The sequence below is a fragment of the Lycium barbarum genome, chromosome 11, assembly GCF_019175385.1.
Source record: "Lycium barbarum isolate Lr01 chromosome 11, ASM1917538v2, whole genome shotgun sequence".
Classification (NCBI taxonomy): Eukaryota; Viridiplantae; Streptophyta; class Magnoliopsida; order Solanales; family Solanaceae; genus Lycium; species Lycium barbarum.
Genome location: NC_083347.1, coordinates 59,880,425 through 59,900,132, shown reverse-complemented (window position 1 = coordinate 59,900,132; position 19,708 = coordinate 59,880,425). Strand labels below are relative to the sequence as shown.

Genomic DNA, 19,708 nt, shown 5'->3' with positions numbered 1-19,708 from the left:
TTTCACATATGAGGCCAGACCCAGGTATCTGGCTTTCCTACATATCTCGGGTTATATGAGAATTCATGCCACTTGTAGTTCGACTCGACTAAAGACTTTTTGAGTTACTTGGAAGGAAAGTCCTGAGATCCTCAGTGTTGTGACTAGGGTTCTTCCGGGCGATTGTTAGAATGTGACCGACTCTCTGGTCTTGAGTTCGCCTACATATACCTAGTCTCTGGGAATCAGATCACATGTAATTCGACTCACTGGAGAAGAGTATATCCCTTATGCAGGAATAGCTTCATATTTCCCGATGTGTGTCCGACCGGTCGCTATTTTTAGTAAAGAAAATAAAAACAAGACAAGTTGTGGCTGAGTCTGAGATCGGATGGCTTCCAAATCATGGCCGGAGATCTTGACTCTCATGGGCACCCTATCTTGACCGGCTGCGTAAGAAAAAGTTCCACGTTTGCTCCGCAATTTTTCTGGGTCTGGTTCAGCAAGCCGGCTCCTTTCTAGCAGATGTGTGCCTTTTCCCTGGATTTGACAATATGCAGATATTCTTCGCGGAATTTTAGATGAATGTCTCTCTTGACGGCTTGCATGAATGACCCTCTTGGCAATTTTAATGAATGACCCTCTTGGCAGTTTGTATGAATGACCCTCTTGGCAATTTGAATGAATGGCCCTCTTGGCAATTTGAATGAATGGCCCTCTCGGCAGTTTGATATGAATGGCCCTCTCGATAGTTTGTATGAATAGCCTTGTTGGCAGTTTGATATGAATGGCCCTCTTGGCAATTTGTTATGAATGGCCCTCTCGGTAATTTGAATTAATGGACCTCTCGGCAATTTGAATGAATGGCCCTCTTGGCTGTTTGAATGAATGGCCCTCTTGGCAAAAATAAATGAATGGCCCTCTTGGCAAAATAAATGAATGGCCCTCTTGGCATGCAGATGACAAATATGGCCCTTGTGGCTGGATAATCTTTCTTTCGTCCGTTGTATTAGCTGTTGACCCTTGTGGTCGGATAATCCTTTTTGTACTTGTCATGACCCTTTTGGTCGCATATATCTTTATGCTCATTAATTGTTACCCTCTTGGTCTGATATATCTTTTTTGCTCACTCTTTGTGTGACGCTTTTGGTATGATTTTTCTTTACGCTCATTTGCTTCATGACCCTTGCGGCCAGATGTGTCTTTATTACCCATTTTTGTTGTGACCTTTTTGGTCCTTCTCCGTTAGGTTGAGATTTGCCTTTCGCCTTTGTTGTGAGTAAACCGGTTGGCGGCGTGCCTGCCGTCCTGTAAAAAGAAAAACCTACCACAGAAAAATTGTGAGTTTCCTAAGAAGTCGATTAGCGTTGTTGTCTTCCCGTCTAGTGTCTCCTCTTGATGCTCCTTCGAACCCTCTTGGGCTCGGTATTTCGAGAGATGTTTCTGGGGAGGTATTTATGCTATATTTTTTTTTTTGAAAGATCAGAGTAAAACTTTATAAAATGTATGCTGCTTTTCCTTAAAATAAAGGTTTGTTTCGTTTTTATGTGTCATGACATGTGTTTTCTTCGAACGAGGTCTTTCGATTCTTCCAGGGGCACGATTGCTGACTTTCGCGCTGATAGAAATTTTGAGATATTTCTCAAAAATTCTGCCCCGGTTTCAGGATTTGCTCTGAGCCACCCTTGCTTTGTCTTGCTATGCAGAAATTTTTGAGGTTCCCTAAAAATTTTTGCCCCAATGTATCTGTTTACTTTGTCTCTTTCCTTGTTGACTGTTTCTGATAGGAATTTTTGAGGTTTGGGTACTCTGGCCCAGTATAGGGTTAATGCTGTCTGATTCTTGTGCTGACCCTTATAAGCTTGATCTTGTTGACTTTTCCCACCTTATTGTCTCTGTGGTTTCCTAAGGGTTTCTTGGTTTTTTCTTTTATGACAATCGAGCTCGAGAGCGCTTACGTATCCTGTCGCAGCAGGAATTCAGGTCGAACATAGTTCGGAATAAAATAACTGAGTTTTGGTTTTACTAATAAAGAGACTGGGTCCAATAGGGATAGCTTACGTATCCCAATATAGGAAATCAGATCATTGCGTAGTTCATTACATAGAAGATTCATTTTTCCTATTCAATTACAGAGTACGATTATAAGCAAACGGTACGATTACAAGGAAATAATAAAAATCACAAGCAAATGGAATCCTAAACATAGTATCTCTTGAGCGTCTGTATTGATGGCCTTAGGCCACTCTTGCGTCCATCTTGGCTAGGACTACGACTCCTCATGCGAGTACTTTCCTCACCATGTATTGTCCTTGCCAGTTTGGCGCGAATTTTCCCTTATATTCCTCTTGGTGGGGGAAGACTCGTTTGAGCACGAGCTGTCCGATCTGAAAAAGTCGGGTTCTGACCCGCTTGTTGAAGGCTCGAGACATCCTTTGCCTGTACAGCTGTCTATGGCATACTGCCACCATTCTCTTTTCCTCTATCATGGCCAGTTGTTCATAATGATTTCTGACCATTCTGCATCTTTCAGCTCTACTTCTTGGATGATCCTGAGTGAAGGGATTTCCACTTATGCTGGTATGACCGCTTCTGTACCGTAGACAAGGAGGTACGGGGTTGCTCCAGTGGAAGTTTGGGTTGTCGTTTTGTACCCCAAAAAAGTATAAGGCAACTGTTCATGCCAATTCTTGTAGTTGTTAACCATTTTTCTCAGGATTCTTTTGATGTTCTTGTTGGCAGCCTCTACGGCTCCATTCATCTGTGGCCGGTAGACAGTAGAGTTTTTGTGGATGATCTTGAATTACTCATAGATATTCTTCATCAAATGGTTGTTCAGATTGGCACCGTTGTCTGTGATGATGGGTTTCAGCACACCGAAACGACATATTAGATTGTTTTTTATGAAGTTGGCCACGACTTTCTTGGTCACTAATTTGTGAGAAGTCGCCTCCACTCATTTAGTGAAGTAATCAATGGCGACTAAGATAAAATGATGTTTGTTAGAGTCCAGAGGCTCAACAGGTCCTATGACGTCCATTCCCCATGCCACTAAAGGCCAAGGTGAGCTCATCGCATGTAATTCTGTGGGGGGAACCTTGATCAGATCCCCATGTATCTGACACTGATGGCACTTTTGCATGAATTTTTAGGAGTCCTGCTCCATGGTCATCCAGTAACATCCTGTCCTCAGGATCTTTTTAACAGGGATGAATCCATTCATGTGAGGTCCGCATGCCCATACGTGCACATCTTTTAGCAATTTTGTAGCTTCTTTGGCGTCCACGCACCTGAGTAACCTAAGGTCAGGGGTCCTTTTGTATAACACTTTTTTGTTAAAAAACAACCCATTAGCCAACCTCCTTATGGTCTTTTTTTTAGTTGCTGAACTCTCTGGGGGATAGTCTCCTTTCTCCAGGTAGGCCTTGATGTCGGCATACCATGGTTGGCCATCTGGCTCAGCCTCGACATGGGTGCAGTGAGCCTATTCTTCTCTCAATGTGATCTCTAACGGATCGATGTGAGTACTCTCAAGGTGCTAGATCATAGACGCTATTGTAGTCAGTGCGTCTACAGACTCATTCTGAGCCCTTGGAGTGTGCCTGAAGTCGATACTCTTGAATCTCCCACACAATCTCTGTACTAGATTCACATATGGGAGTATCTTATCATTTTTGGTTGCCCAATTTCCTGTCACTTGATTTATGAGCAAATTGGAGTCCCTGATTACTAGCATCTCTTGTATGTTCATGTCCAACGCTATCCTGAGGCCGAGGACATATGCTTCATATTCTGCCATATGGTTGGTACATCTGAAGTTGAGCTTCGTGGCCATCGGATAGTGTTGTCCTGTTTTTGATACCAACATTGCCCTAATGCCTAATCCTTTGTAATTGACTGCTCCATCGAAGAACAGTCTCCAGCCCGAGTATGGTTCTGCCACCTCTTCTTCCACAGCCATCACTTCCTTATCTGGGAAGAAAGTTCGTAATGGTTTAAGTTCATCATCGACGGGACTTTCTGCCAGCAGGTCAGCTAAGGCTTGTCCTTTGATTGCCTTTTGCGCTACGTACACGATGTCGAATTCGCTCAGTAGCATCTGCCATTTAGCCAATTTTCCTATGGACATTGGTTGCCGGAAAATGTATCTCAGCGGATCCATTATGGATATAAGGTGAGTGGTGAACACCGATAAGTAGTGTCTCGGCTTTTGAGCAATCCAGGTCAAAGCACAACAGGTTTTCTCTACGAACATATATCGCGCTTCGTAGGAAGAGAACTTCTTGCTCAAATAGTAGATGGCATGTTCCTTTTTGTCCTCTTCATCATGCTGGGCGAGCATGCACCCGAAAGCATTTTCTGATACCGACAGGTACAGTAATAGAGGACTCATTTGCCTAGGCGGCACCAAGACGGGTGGATTGGAAAGGTATCTCTTGATTTTGTCAAATGTCTCTTGGCATTCTTCCGTCCAATTTATGGGAGAGTCCTTCTTGAGCAACTTAAGGATTGGCTCTATAATCACAGTTGACTGGGCTATGAATCGTCCAATGTAGTTTAACTTTCCTAAGAAGCTCATGACTTCTTTCTTGGTCTTGGGAGGCGTAACTCCTGAATTGCTTTAATTTTGGTAGGATCTAGTTCAATACCCTTACGACGGACTATGAATCCTAGCAACTTACCTACAGGCACTCCAAACGCGCACTTTGCGGGGTTCAGCTTTAGATTGAATTTGCGAAGTCTGTCAAAGAACTTATGCAAGTGCACGGTATGCTCCGAGCTTTACCTTGATTTTATGATGACATCATCCATATACTTCAATCTCTCGATGCATCATATCATGGAATAGGATAGTGATAACTCTCATGTATGTGCCGCCGGCGTTTTTGAGGCCGAACGGCATTACCCTGTAATGATAGACTCCCCAAGGAGTGATGAAGGCTGTCTTTTTAGCGTCTTCTTCGCTCATGAGTATTTGATGGTACCTGGCGAAACAATCCACGACTGACTGCAGCTCATGCTTAGCACAGTTGTCTATTAGAATGTGGATGTTTAGGTGAAGAAAGTTGTCCTTCAGACTGGCCCGGTTGAGATCTCGGTAGTCCACACAGATTCGGATCTTTTCGTCCTTTTTGGGTACTGGCATTATATTGGCCACCCAAGTGGGGTGGGATGTCACCTTCACTATTCCAGACTTGATTTGTTTCTCTACTTCGTCTTTTATCCTGATACTCATGTCTGGCTTAAATGTTCGCGTCTTTTGCTTGACTAGGGCAAAACCCTCCTTGATGGGTAATATGTGGGCCACTATTTCGGTGATCAATCCCGACATATCTGCGTACGACTAGGCGAAGACGTCCACATATTCCTTTAACAGAGCTATGAGCTCTTCTTTCTGTGGAGCTCCCAAGTGAGCACTGATTCGTGTCTTCTTGACATCATCTTCGTCACCGAGGTTGATCACCTCAGTTTCATCCATATTCGGTTTCTTCTTATCTTCTAATTCTTCCAACTCTTCTACCAGCCTCTCTGGCATCATTGTCGATTCATCGCACTCCTCGTATCCTTGTTGGTTATTTTCCTCGTTCGTTTCATGACACGTCATGACATTTTCGGTCGTTTTATTATAGTTACTACTGAAAAGGTGAGGCAAAGTAAAGTTAGGTTTATTAACTATGTATTATTAAAAACAGGATAGTTTTAGGACAAAAATATGTTACTTAGTTAATAATTAGTTATTAGTTATTGTTTTTGAATTTAAATTTAAAAATAATTTAAATTTTAGAAAACCACGTTTCAGTATTTTAACACGTTTAAAGCAGTTGCACGATTGCAAAATTGCAGCATATGTAAAAACCACCAACTAATGTGGAAAAAGAAAAAAGAAATAGCCAACTAATCATGCCACTTCCCCCATTTCCTCCTCACAATCACACACCCTCAAATAAAGGAGTTTGGAGCAGTTACATCTAAAGGACGTTTTTTTTTTCATCTTAAAAAGAGTGACACAACACAACTCATTGCAGAGATGAAAGCCACCCTCTGGAACAGGGTAGGTTGTAAATGTAATGCTTAAATTCTAAATCCTCTTTGACCTCAAAGAATTTGTGGAGGAAAGGAATGCCAAGCAACACCATTTTGGTGGAGACTTATCCTTCTTTGGGTTTTCTGTTTTGGAATTGTTTTTTCTTATAACCGTCTGAATTCCTTCTCTACAGTCTGCTTCATTTATTTGTTCACATCAAAGGAGTAATTGCCATGACAGAACAAGCATTCGAAAGGTAAGATTTGAGATCAATAGATAAGAGTTGTTCTTGTGGATTTAGAGCCTGGTACTATGATCGGTGTTAGATCTGAGCCTTATGGTCAAATTTTCAGGCCTCATAACTTAATTTTTGGTCAGTTGGGTGCTGGTAACAACTGTAAGGATTGGAAAAGTCATCTATTCATAACCGGAACAGAATTACAATAGAGGAGCAACTCTCACACTCAACTATTACAAAAAACCAATCCTAAACTGAATACCTATATCTCACTCAAGTGTTTTCCTTACTGTTTTTCTCTCTTGCTCTTGGTGATGCTACAAATGATAGAAACCTTCCCTATTTATAGGGATGAAATGAAACTATTGATGTCATTTGTGACTCAAGCAAGCACTTGACAATTTGCCAAATACAAGGAAGATGTTTTCTTCCTTAAAACAACGAATATGTTTTCTTCCTCAAAACAAGGGAAATGTTTTCTTCCTTGTTTTCTTCCTTAAAATAAGGGAGATGTTTCCTTCCTCAAATTATGGGATGGACCCAACAAATCTCCCCCTCCTGTCCCATACACCTGAAGGAGGGTACACTGGCTTTTAGTTTGAGTGTATGCCGACAAGTTCTTTGCACAATTCGAACTTGTCTCTCGGTACCACCTTGGTCAGCATGTCTGCAGGATTTTCGTTTGTGTTGATCTTGGAGAGCTTCAGTTCATGTTGCTCGACTGCTTCTCTGAGCCAGTGATATCTAACGTCAATATGTTTTGTGCGTGAGTGGTACCTTGAGTTTTTGCTGAGATCCATAGCGCTTTGACTATCACAATGAACTGTGTATTCTTCTTGTCGGAAACCCAGTTCTTGAAGGAAACGTTTCAGCCACATAAGCTCCTTCCCAGCTTCAACTGCGGCAATGTATTTGGCTTCTGTGGTTGATAGTGCTACACACTTTTGTAACTTGGATTTCCATGACACAGCTCCCCCTGCAAATGTGAATATATAACTCGAAGTTGATGTCCTGCTATCATAATCTCCTGCCATGTCAGCATCAGTGTAACCTTCCAAAATCGGCTTAGCTCCCCCATAGCACAAACATAGTCTGGATGTACCCTTCAGGTACCGTAGTATCCACTTGACAGCTTCCCAATGTTTTATTCCTGGATTTGATAAGTATCTGCTCACAACACCGACAGCATGAGCAATGTCTGGCCTTGTGCACACCATTGCATACATCAAACTTCCAACTGCTGAAGAGTAGGACACTGCTTTCATCTTCTTCTTTTCTTCTTCGGAAGAAGGACAACTTTCCTTGCTCAACTTGAAGTGATTTGCTAGTGGAGTACCAACAGGCTTGGTATTTTTCATGTTGAACCTTTTGATCACGCGTTCAACGTATTCCTCTTGTGACAAGAACAACTTCTTTGCCTTTCGATCACGAATGATTTTCATGCCCAAGATATGTTGTGCAGGGCCTAAGTCTTTCATATCAAAGAACTTAGACAAATCTTTCTTCAAGTTGTTGATCATAGTTGCATCCTGGCCTACTATCAGCATATCATCCACATAGAGCAGAAGGATGATAAATTTTCCATCGGGGAACTTCTTCAAGTACACACAATGATCTGCAGTTGTTCTTTTGTATTGATGTTTCAGCATGAATGAGTCGAACTTTTTGTACCATTGCCTTGGGGCTTGTTTGAGACCGTAGAGACTCTTCCTTAACTTGCAAACGAGATGCTCTTTCTTTGGGATTCGGAAACCATCGGGCTGCTCCATGTATATTTCTTCCTCCAAATCACCATGCAGAAAAGTTGTTTTCATGTCCATCTGCTCAAGTTCAAGATCCATACTTGCCACCAATCCGAGAACCACTCGGATAGACATCATCTTCACAACCGGCGAAAAAATCTCATCAAAGTCGATTCCTTCCTTCTGTTGGAAACCTTTGACTACGAGCCTCGCCTTGTACTTCACGATATTTCCGCTAGTATCTTTCTTGAGCTTGAAAACCCATTTGTTCTTCAAGGCCTTCTTTCCCGGAGGAAGTTTCACCAACTCATATGTTTGATTCTTTTGTAAAGAATTCATTTCTTCCTCCATGGCCTGTCGCCAATTGGATTTTTCACGATGAGATTGAGCTTCTTGAAAGCTCTCTGGCTCCCCCTTGCTGGTAAGAAGGATCCATTCTATTGGCGAGTATGACCTTTGAGGGATTAACCCTCGTGCAGAACGTCGAACTTGATTATTTCCAGCTGCGTCTTGGGGTGAAGGCTCCCCCTGCTCAAGAATTTCTTCGTTTTGATCATCATCAACATCTGCCGGATCAATGTTTTCTTGTTCATCATGGACATTATCATGAAGTTCCTCGTTGTTGAGAGGAATGTGTGGTGATTCAGGGACATCATCTGGAGCATGATAACTTCGTTTCTTGTTGACTGTTGGAGCACACTCATGAAACTGGTTTTCATGGAACACGACGTCTCTACTCCGAATCACTTTCTTCATTTCGGGATCCCACAGCCTGCATCCGAACTCTTGATCTCCATAGCCGATAAAGATACAAGGAGTTGATCTGAGATCAAGCTTCTGCCTCAACTCCTTGGATACATGCACAAATGCCTTGCACCCGAACACTTTCAAGTGAGAATATGAAATATCTTTCCCAGACCATATCTTTTCTGGAACTTCAAAGTTCAATGGGACTGAAGGTGACCTGTTTATAAGATAACAAGCTGTCAGAACAGCTTCGCCCCAGAATGGCTTTGGCAGTTTAGCCATACTGAGCATGCATCGGACTTTCTCAACAATAGTGCGGTTCATTCTTTCAGCTACACCGTTATGTTGTGGTGTTCGTGGCACCGTTTTCTCATGTCTGATCCCATGTTCAGCACAATATGCCAAAAACTCCCGGGAAGTGTACTCGCCTCCATTGTCGGATCGGAGGCATTTCAACTTCTTTCCAGTCTCCCTTTCTACCATAGCATGGAATGTCTTGAAACGATCGAATACTTGATCCTTCGATTTGAGACAATAAGCCCAAACCTTCCGTGATGCGTCGTCGATGAATGTCACGAAGTATTTTCTACCACCAAGAGATTCTTCTTCAATGGGTCCACACATGTCAGAGTGGACAAGGCTCAGCAACTCGGAACGATTCTTTCTAGTGGAACTGAAAGAAACTCTATGTTGTTTCCCGAATAAACAGTGATCACAGGGATCCAAAGTTGTGTTTTTATCTATTGAGATGGCTTCTTTCTTTGCAAGAGTCGTCAATCCCTTCAGACTCATGTGGCCCAATCGTCTATGCCACAAGTTTGGAGATGTCTCTTCTTCAACTGCATTGAGACTCGGTCGATACAACTTTACATTGGTTTTGTAAAGAGTACCACAAATATGTCCTCTAGCAATAACCATAGAACCTTTGGACAGCTTCCACGTACTATCCTTGAACAGATTTCCATACCCCTGTCGATCCAGAGCTACTCCTGAGATCAGATTCAATCTCAGATCCGGAACATGACGAACCTCTTTTAACACAAGTGAGCTTCCATTGCTGGTTTTTATGTGCACATCACCAATGCCAACAATGCTCGAGAAACTGGTGTTGCCCATCTTCACAACGCCGTGGTCTCCAGATTTATAAGTACTGAACAAATCCCGGTGTGGAGTGGCATGGAATGATGCAGCAGTATCAATCACCCACTCAATATCATTTGTGACCACGTGTAGGCATGTTTCCTCTCCGCATGTAACAAGTGCAATGTCTGGTGACACGGTGACCATGGTCTCACCATCTTCCTTGCTCGAACTCTGGTTAGTTTGAGGCTGCTCCCATTTAAGCTTTCGACACTCCACCTTCTTGTGGCCATAGTTGCCACAATAGTTACAATAGCCCTCGAACCAAGTGTTGGTATCGACGGACTTTCCCCGCTCTCGTGATCTCCCTCGAACTTGAGATCTTCCTCTACTTTGACCTCGACCTCTACCTTTTCCTCGGCCTCTTCCTCTACCTCTGCTTCTACCTCCGTTGCGTCCACTATTTTCAGAAACAAGGGCATATGATTGATCTACCCCGGCTTCTTTTCTTCGCGATTCCTCGTTTATTAAGGCGTCCGTGACCATCTGCATGGTCACCTTACCATTGGGGGCGGAATTACTGAGAGTGACGACAAGAGTCTCCCAGCTATCAGGTAGAGAACTTAGGAGCAAGATTGCTTGCTCCTCATCTTTGAGAACCCATTCGGCTGCACTTAGCTGGTTCACGAGATCTTGGAACTGACTTGTGTGTTCTGTGACAGAGGTACCGCTACGTAGCTTGTGATTTACCAATCGCCTCATCAACAATGCTTTATTTCGAGCCCTTTTTGCTTGGTACATGCTCCCAAGCTTTTCCCAAAGTTTGTAAGCACTCGTTTCCTGCGCGACATGATGGAATACACTATGGTCAATCCACTGTCGAATTTGTGCGACCGTTTTCCTATTCATTCTTGCCCATTCTTCGTCTGTGTTCTGTCGGGTTTGGCACCTTTATTTTCGAGCGGCTCGGCTAAATCCTTCAAATTTAACAAGTCCTCCATACGAGGTTTCCACATGTTATAATTTGAGGATGTTAGCGGAATCATGGTATCCGATGATGATTTCTCCATGATAAAGTGCACCTAATCTGCTTGTACTGGACTGTGGAAGCAGAATCAGGCAAAACGGGACTCACGGTTGAATCCGGAATGGTCAAAAACTTAGGGAACCGGTCTGACCAATCTGAAAATCGGACAAAAACAGAGTGAACCGGGCTGCACTAATTCAAACCGAACCGGGCCGGTTTAACCACTGGTTGGTTGAAAGAGTCAACAAAAGGATGATGTGGCAATTGGACTTTGACCAGATCTGGTTCTGGTCAAACGGGTTGGTCTGGACAAAACGGGTTGGTCGGATCGGGTTTCTCCGGTCGTCTTCTCCGGCGAGCTGGTGGCCGGAAGGTGGCGGAGCGGCGGCGGCGATGGTGGACAGAGAAACTTTGACTGGACTTTTGGAGGCCTTCCGGTGGTCAAAAATTCAGAAAAATATATATTCGGAATCCTCGGAATGTGATCTTTCTAATGGTATACTCAGAGTACAATTTTGGGACAAAATATTTTTGACTGAAAATTTTACGAAACTTTAAAAGATTGGCCTGGAAGATTAACCAAGCTCTTGATACCACTTGTAAGGATTGGAAAAGTCATCTATTCATAACCGGAACAGAATTACAATAGAGGAGCAACTCTCACACTCAACTATTACAAAAAACCAATCCTAAACTGAATACCTATATCTCACTCAAGTGTTTTCCTTACTGTTTTTCTCTCTTGCTCTTGGTGATGCTACAAATGATAGAAGTCTTCCCTATTTATAGGGATGAAATGAACCTATTGATGTCATTTGTGACTCAAGCAAGCACTTGACAATTTGTCAAATACAAGGAAGATGTTTTCTTCCTTAAAACAAGGAATATGTTTTCTTCCTCAAAACAAAGGGAAATGTTTTCTTCCTTGTTTTCTTCCTTAAAATGAGGGAGATGTTTTCTTCCTCAAATTATGGGATGGACCCAACAACAACTGGGCGAAGGGTCATTACACCGAGGGTGCTGAGTTGATTGAGTCTGTTCTTGCTGCTGTTCTTAAAGAAGCTGAGAATTGTGATTGCCTACAAGGTATTTGTTTAAATGTTTATGCATGTTTTGATTTGTTAATGCGTGCTAATTGTTTTTGTTATTGTAAATTCTGTGGGTTTATGCGTTTGAAAAAGCTTTAATTGTGATGACGACACGGTATTTGCTTAAATGTTTATGCATGTCGTGATGTATTGCCTCAGTGTCTTAATGTATTTTGTTCGTATGAGAAGCTTAAAATTGGGATTCCTTACATTATGTTTAAATGTTTGTCATTGCTTACATTCCATGTTGTATAGTGGCCATATTGGTTATGTGGATGCAATTGTACTTGCAATCGAAAAGTTCCTCATATCATTGATGGGATTTACTTTTCCCTAAAGATGGACTATTTAAATGGGCAACTACAAAGAGTTTGCATTAGATTTTGAGGTTTACTGCACATTCAGAATTTTTTAGTTTATTTTTATTTTTATTAAATGGTTTGTCACCTCTTATGATACAAAGATGAATGAAACAACAAACAACTTTAGATTCACCTACATTCTAAATAAACTTATATTCATCACCTGCTATGCTAATAGTTAGTCTAGACATCATCTATTTTCATATTGTTAAAGTTATGTTTCACAGTTTCATTCTGATAACAATTGAAAGGCCTCTAATTGCAGTGAAGTTTCTTTTGACTTCAAGGGGAAAACATAACGAAAATTCCAAGGGAGAAGTTCTATGACATTACTGATATGCAGCTTGAGTACAACAACAACAACAACATACCCAGTATAATCCCACAAGTGGGGTCTGGGGAGGGTATATACCCAGGCCTTACCTCTACCTTTGTGGGGTAGAGAGGCTTGAGTGCATCAAAATATATTGACCTGGTAAGTTTAAATCTGCAAACATTACCATAAAATGATAGGAAGAGGTTAAGCATTTTACATTAATTGGATAAAGGGATCGATTCTTATAGAATGTGGTACTTTCTTTAACATACTAAATAGAGGTTAATCCAAGCTAATATTACTTAAACTTATTACAAATCCTAATTTCTCAGTCCAAGAGTTGAAATATTTCTATATGAAATAGAAGTTCTAACCAGAAATAATCCAATATTGAAAAAGGAAAACTAAGGTAGCAAAAAAAAAAAATCATATTTTTTAAATTATGAATTTTTCGATTGCAAGAAGCTTCCAAATAAAATGGTAGTTCAAAATTGAAATCTTTGAATAGATCAAATAGTTTGTTTGTGGGGTTGTACTTGAAAGATATAAAAGAAACAAAAGTAATAAAGAAACCATAGTTTATATTCCAGTTCTCCAGTTACATTTAAGAAATTCAGGAGACTAGCTAGCTATTTGCAACTCAAAAAGATTAGAAGGTCATTGTACACTTCCCATTCAGAACTTATATTGTTTTTGTTTTTTTCTCAAGAATAGTATTAGTATTCTCTGTGAGTTTTTTTATTTATTTGCTCAACTAGTTGTCATTCTGATTAGGCTTTTTATACATGTTTCAGTTGTATTGTATTCACTCAAAATCGCAGTTTCATTTTTTTCCTTTTTCCCCTTTCCCTGAACTTTATAATAGCATTCAGTATTTACTGTGCCTTAAACAATGGGTGCAATCTTTAGCTACAATTATGTTATTAAAGCTTTTGATTCCCTTCAACTCCATCAAATTCAAAAAGAAATATTTGGAGTCAGTCTACTAGCATCAACAATTGAAAGTGTCTTCGAAAATTGACAATAACCAATTCTTCTTGAATTTTTTAAAGGTGCAGAGAACCAGTTTTGAAGAACTCACTAGAGACGGTGAAAGGCATGTTTGAATCAGAATACAAAAGGAAAAGAAGTGCAAAGAATGCAATAGTGGTAAGTAACAATGTTAATTATGTGATATATACTTAGCATTCTTGTGGTTACTCTATTCATAACATCATGATTGCCCTCCTCGGCAGTGGAGCAATGTAGAATACACGATGAATCAAGCAACTTTTAGTTTGGATTGTTAATGTCGCACTTCAGGATTATATGATTTCCCTGGGATTATGGAACATACTAAAAGCAGGGATCTACGGAAAAGCTTAAAGAAGTTTCTCTTTCAATTTTGAATGGTATTTTTATTAATGGGTTGCCTGAGCTTAAAGCTGAAGCATGAGAGGACTCTTGAAATTAGATTTCTCACTCAGTAGACATGTGATTATCTACATATGCTATGAAATGAAGATAATTCTGATGGTTATGTTCCACAATGGATTGAAGTTGAGATGTTTGGTTTTGGAATGTATAAAGTTTAATAAGACTGAAACCATATCTAAAAAAATAGTCAACTTCCATGATCTGTCAAATGTTTAAATAGGTTTGAGCTTTTACATAGCAATTTTAAGTTTATTTGAACCAGTTATTGGCAATTGTAAATTTTTATGTAAAATTGATCTCACAAAATATTATTAAGCTTTTAAACTTAAGGTATTCAGTTTTAACTTTAAATGCTGAATTGGTTATCAGACACCCTCTTTGCTAAAGTATAAAAACCACTCTGATGTGTAATATTCATCACTTTTGCTTTTTAGCAGTTCACGATGGTATGTTTAGTTGGAAGTGGAAGACAGAGATTCTTATGTTTAGTTGGAAGTGGAAGACAGAAATTCTTAGTGGTGATTGTTTTCAAGAAAGTATTGATGAACTCCTGTAAATGTGATGGATATGAGTCTAAATACTGCTTTTGGAGGATGAAGAGACCAACGATCCCTATTTTCCTCATGTATGACATTTATCTGTATCAAACGAAAAGCTACAACTATCATTTACTAATTAAAAGGCGAGAAGGGCATATACATACTTAGAGACAGAGAACATGTAACTTTGGTATATTATAGGGGTGGCTAATAAAGGATTGATGAACTCCTGTAAATGTGATGGAATTAAATGGAAAAAAGACATGAAAGTAGATTAGTATCAAATATGGTGCACTGTCTGTCCATTTTCCTTGTGAATTTCACGTTGATGAAGGCTTTTTTTATTTTATACAGACAAGTCATAAGCAAAGACCTGTCTGCTTCTATGGCTGATTAGTAGTGCCAAATGCTAACTCATCAGCAAGAATGTCGACAACAATATTTTCAAGGTACAAAATTCCTGATAATTTATATCAAAACTTTCATCTAAAAGCAGTTAAAGAATTCAAAGTTGTCTGTCCATTATGTAATCTTAGTAACACGAACCAAAATTGCTAACACAAATAATAATAGAACGCAGTGGTAGTAATAACAACAAAATGTGGAAGTTAAATTGCAACACATAGTTCTAGGGAGAAGGCTGCAGGGTTCATGTTCTTCTGTTCATATTTATTGTTCTATCAAGGTGGTATTTTGTGGTCCATCTATGAGGTGTAGATTGTTGAAAGTGAGGCTATGGAGGCAGACACATTTTCCATCAAAACACTTATGCTTTCATTTTAGATTTCCTATTTTGTACTTTAGTCTTTTTATATTAGTAGCTTGCTTTTATGTATTGTTCCTGGTATTTGAATTATGCTTAATTACACACTCACTATGACAATAAAGCATCATCTTTGTAACTATTAATTGCTGCTACCTTAAATGAGTACACCAGAACTTTCTTGGTGAAATTTAGAGTGCTGAAATGTGAAGTTTAGAGTGCTTAATGTGCAGAAAATATGCTGAAATGTGCAGATTCTTTTGGTGAATTTTTCGAGTCCTAAAATGTGCAGAATTTGTGCTAAAATGTGACATTTGCAGTGCTGAAATTTTCTAAAAATGTGCTGAAATGTGGAGCTGATTTGTGGTGAAAGTGTGCTGGAAGGCTTCTAAAATACGCACTATAAAGGGTGTGTTCGGTATGGAGGAAAATGTTTTCCTCCACTTATTTTCTCATGTTCGTTTAGGTAGTGGAAAATAAGTAAATTTCTTACTTATTTTCTCATGTTCGTTTGGTTGATAGAAACGTTTTCCGGAAAATACTCATCCAAACCTCACCAACTCCAACCCAACCCCATACCCCCAACCCCACCCCACTCCCACCCACCCACCCCCACCCCCTCCAAAAAAAAATTTCTTTTGATTTTTTGTTTTTGTTTTTTGCACCCCCACCCCAACCCTCACCAACTCCAACCCAACCCATACCCCCCACCCCACCCACACCCCACTCTCACTCACCCACCCCTACGCCCCCACCCCCCCTCCATTTTTTTTTGCACCCCCACCCTCACCCCCAACCACTCCCTTAACCCATACACCACCCCTCCCCCCACCCATAACATTTTTTTGAAGTTTTTAATATTTTTTCTAAATTTTCATCACCCCGGCGCAACCCCAACCCCAACATTTTTTTTTGAAGTTTTTTAATGTCTTTTGCGGGTTTCAACACCCCCAGACACCCCCTACCCCAAAAATAAATCTTTTCACCACACCCCCCCCCCACGCCCCCCACCCAAAATACCCCATCACCCCTTCCAAAAGTTTTAATTTTTAACCACGCAAACATTCAATTTTATAATTGTCAACTTTTTTTCATTTTTTTGGGGGGGCGGGGGGGGGGGGGGGGGGGGGTGCAAAAAACCAAAACAAATGTCAAAACTTATTTTTGAAAAAAAAATAAAAAATTGTGGTGGGGTGGGGTGGGGGTTGGGGGGTGCAAAAAATCAAAAAACAAAATGTCAAAACTTTTTTAAAAAAAATAATAATTTTTTTTTTGGGGGGGGGGGGGGGTGACAGGGGTATGGGTGAGGGCGTGGGGGAGGGGTAGGGTGGGGGTGTAAAAAAAAAAATTTCAAAAAAAAATAATTTTTTTGCTGGGGGGTAGGGGTGCAGGGGTGGGGTGCAAAAAAAATAATTTTTTCGCTGGGGGGTGGGTAGGGAGGTGAGGGGGTAGGGGTGCGGAGGGGTAGGGTGCGGGGTGGGGTGGGGTGCAAAAAAAAAAGTCAAAACTTGGATATGAGAAAATTGGAAAACATTTTCCAGAAAATGTTTTCCTCCGTACCGAACACACCCAAAAAGTGCAGATTTTTTTTGCCAATTTTCACTTACAATTTGGTGTTCAGCTGAAACTTTGCTGCGATGTACAGTGTTTTAAGCCAAATTGACACTAGCATTTTGCTATTGAAACTTTGTAACATTACACATGCATGACTGAAGTACTTTTCAGTGGCGGAACCAAGATTTTCAGTAGGAGAGTTCAAAGGTTAGAAAAAGTCGATGCACGAAGAAGTCAAGGGGATTCAACATCCATTATATATACGTAAAAAATAATTTTAACCTTATATATAGTGTAATTTTTCACGAATACCCTTTCACCCACTTCGCTTCGCCTTGGTACTTTCCATAAAGTGCTAAGTTTGTTGAAATATTTAAACTATTTCCAGATCAATGGAAAGAAGTTAAGAAGAACTTTATTCTCTTCTTGACAAGTATATTCTCTCACATCTGGTGAGACCTTGGAGACATTAGGCGCTGTATTGATGTAAAGGCTACTGGAACCAATTTTTTCTTAGTAGTTTTAATTATTTGCGATTACTTGGTAAGACCATATTTTGTAAAGTCAACTTAGAGTTGAGATACTCTAAGTTGATTTTAGTTTTATTCATTCGGTAATTGATTTCGTTATATTCATTATTAATAAAATTTTCCGCTAAGTATAATTTTAGTTAATAAACAAAATATAAGACAATTGTTTTATCCAATTCACGAAATTTTCATTTATTGAGGGGATTATATTGATTCTCTTAGGACCCATTGAAGCTACTTTCATTTGTATAGGTTTGTGATATTGGTGTCTAAAGTATAAAACATTATATAGGTTTGAAGAGATGGTCATTAATGAAGCAGCAACAGCTACACACACCATATATACCATAGAAAATGTTCGTAAGCAATATAACTAAACCAAAAAATAAGAATATAAAATCTTCAAGATGTCACATATTGTTCATATACATCTGTTTCTATTATCTCTCTTGTTATAGCCCTTATTTCGTACGTCCAGAAAATTCAAGGTAATGGGGAGAAGTTAAGAACAAGACTATGTTTCAAAAATAATTTTAATATACGAGTTGTTGAAAATATTATTTATGAATATTGTTAGAGTGGAAATATTGAGGAAGACCAAGGGCGGAAAGGAAATTGGCAAAATGGCATTATGGTAATTTTGTGGAAAGGCTAGGGGTAAAATGGTCATTTTACAAATGTTCAAGAAATCTCTTGAAAAAGGCCATGTGGCCGAAAAAAAAAAGGAAAAGAAAAGGGATTAAGTCATCTTTGGAAATTTGGAGAAAAATCTAGAAAAAAAAAAGGAGAAAAAGAAAGGAAAAATCTAGAGAGGGGGAAGCATGTGCCCCTCACATGACCTATACAACTATATATATATATGTGTAGTCATATTATTAAGAGAAAAAGAGTGGAAGAAAGAAGAAGAAAAAGGAGAGGAGAAAGAGGAAGTGCACGGCCAAGGGGCAAAAATTTGGCCCCTTGAAATAGTGATCAAAAAATTATTCTCTCCTAGAATTCCAACCAATTTGAAGGCCCTCTTCGACATGGTATAGTTGTTTCGGAAGATAGGTCGTTCGTTTCATCATTTCCGCACGTTGGTCAAGGGAAGAGGTTGAAGAGAAGAGGTAATATTTAATCCTTTTTATGATGTTATGAAGGCTTGTTTACATTGTAGTATGAAGGAACGGATAGAATTCATGAAAATATGGGAGGGTTGTATGGTATAGCCGTGTGCATGCCTATGTTGTGGAGGCAAGATTAGTTAATTTTTATGTAGTATTTTAATTGTTGTTGTTATGGAATTTATATTGGAAATGAAAGTTTGGTAATTTTGGTTGAATTTGTGGGTGTTGGAAGGTGGCCGCATGTGTGTGTGTGTGTGGTATGAAATGTGAATCAAGTTTTAGGTAATAATTTAATTGTTGTCGATATGTATTTTAGGATGCAAGTGAGATTATGACGATTCTAGTGAAGTTGAAATTGTCGGAAAGTTGTTGTAGAAGTTAATGGGAATCGAAGGTAGACTTCTTGCCTTGATGGAAAATAATGTCGTTAGTATTTTGGTTGTCCTCGTTGTGAGTATTATGATAGAAAATGAAGTTTTAATAATCCAAGTTAAGATTGTAATCGTGTGGGCCGCATTGGAAGGAAATGTAGTCTTGATGTGGTTTCTTGAATTTATGAAATGAAGTTGTAAATGTATGTATTGTGACATAATGTGTGAATTTGGAAGGAAAGAATGTGTTTGGTGTTGTTCTCGGGCTTGGGGACAATTTCGGGTGAGTTGGAACCTTGCTCGGGTCGTTTTGGAAAATTTTGTGAATTGTTGGAAATGTTATGGAATCATGTTTGAATGGTTTTGGATTGATTATATATCTTGATTTGAACGTAATTGGAATATCGTCGCATTATGCGAAAGAAGGTTGCTAATGTTAAAGTGTGTTTACATTAACGGTCGATGTTGTTAGAATGTTTGTTGTCATTGTTGTTGATATTGTGGCCGGGTCAAATTCCCGGATTGTTGTTGTTGTTGATTGGGAGCCGAGCCGTATTCTCGGGGTTGGTATATTTACAGGGGAGGTGCTGCCGAAATTCTGGCAGGATACAAGTGAATGCGTTTGAAAGGTTAAGGCAGGTATATGATAATGAAACTAACGAATGGATGGATTCTCCTGCATGTAGACAAACAAATTGGATGCATAAGCGTAGCTGGAGGTCGCGGCACAGGTATGTAAGGCTTACCCTTCCTTTCTTTTGGCATGTCCTAGTTGTAATAGGCTATGATACGAGCCTCGAGGGAAACTCTATTCCTAGAAATCCG

At 39.8% G+C, this 19,708-nt stretch overlaps 1 long non-coding RNA gene across 2 annotated transcripts; it reads left to right on the top strand.

The window, feature by feature from the left end:
- The first annotated feature begins 11,823 nt into the window (after positions 1-11,823).
- On the top strand, positions 11,824-14,844 carry LOC132617564 (uncharacterized). 2 transcript variants are annotated; one of them, XR_009573770.1, is made up of 3 exons: positions 11,824-11,924; positions 13,657-13,753; positions 14,458-14,844. It is a non-coding gene; the product is annotated as an uncharacterized LOC132617564 (long non-coding RNA). The 2 variants fall into 2 exon arrangements; XR_009573771.1 differs by lacking the exon at positions 11,824-11,924 and adding an exon at positions 11,931-12,763.
- The last annotated feature ends 4,864 nt before the right edge of the window (positions 14,845-19,708 follow it).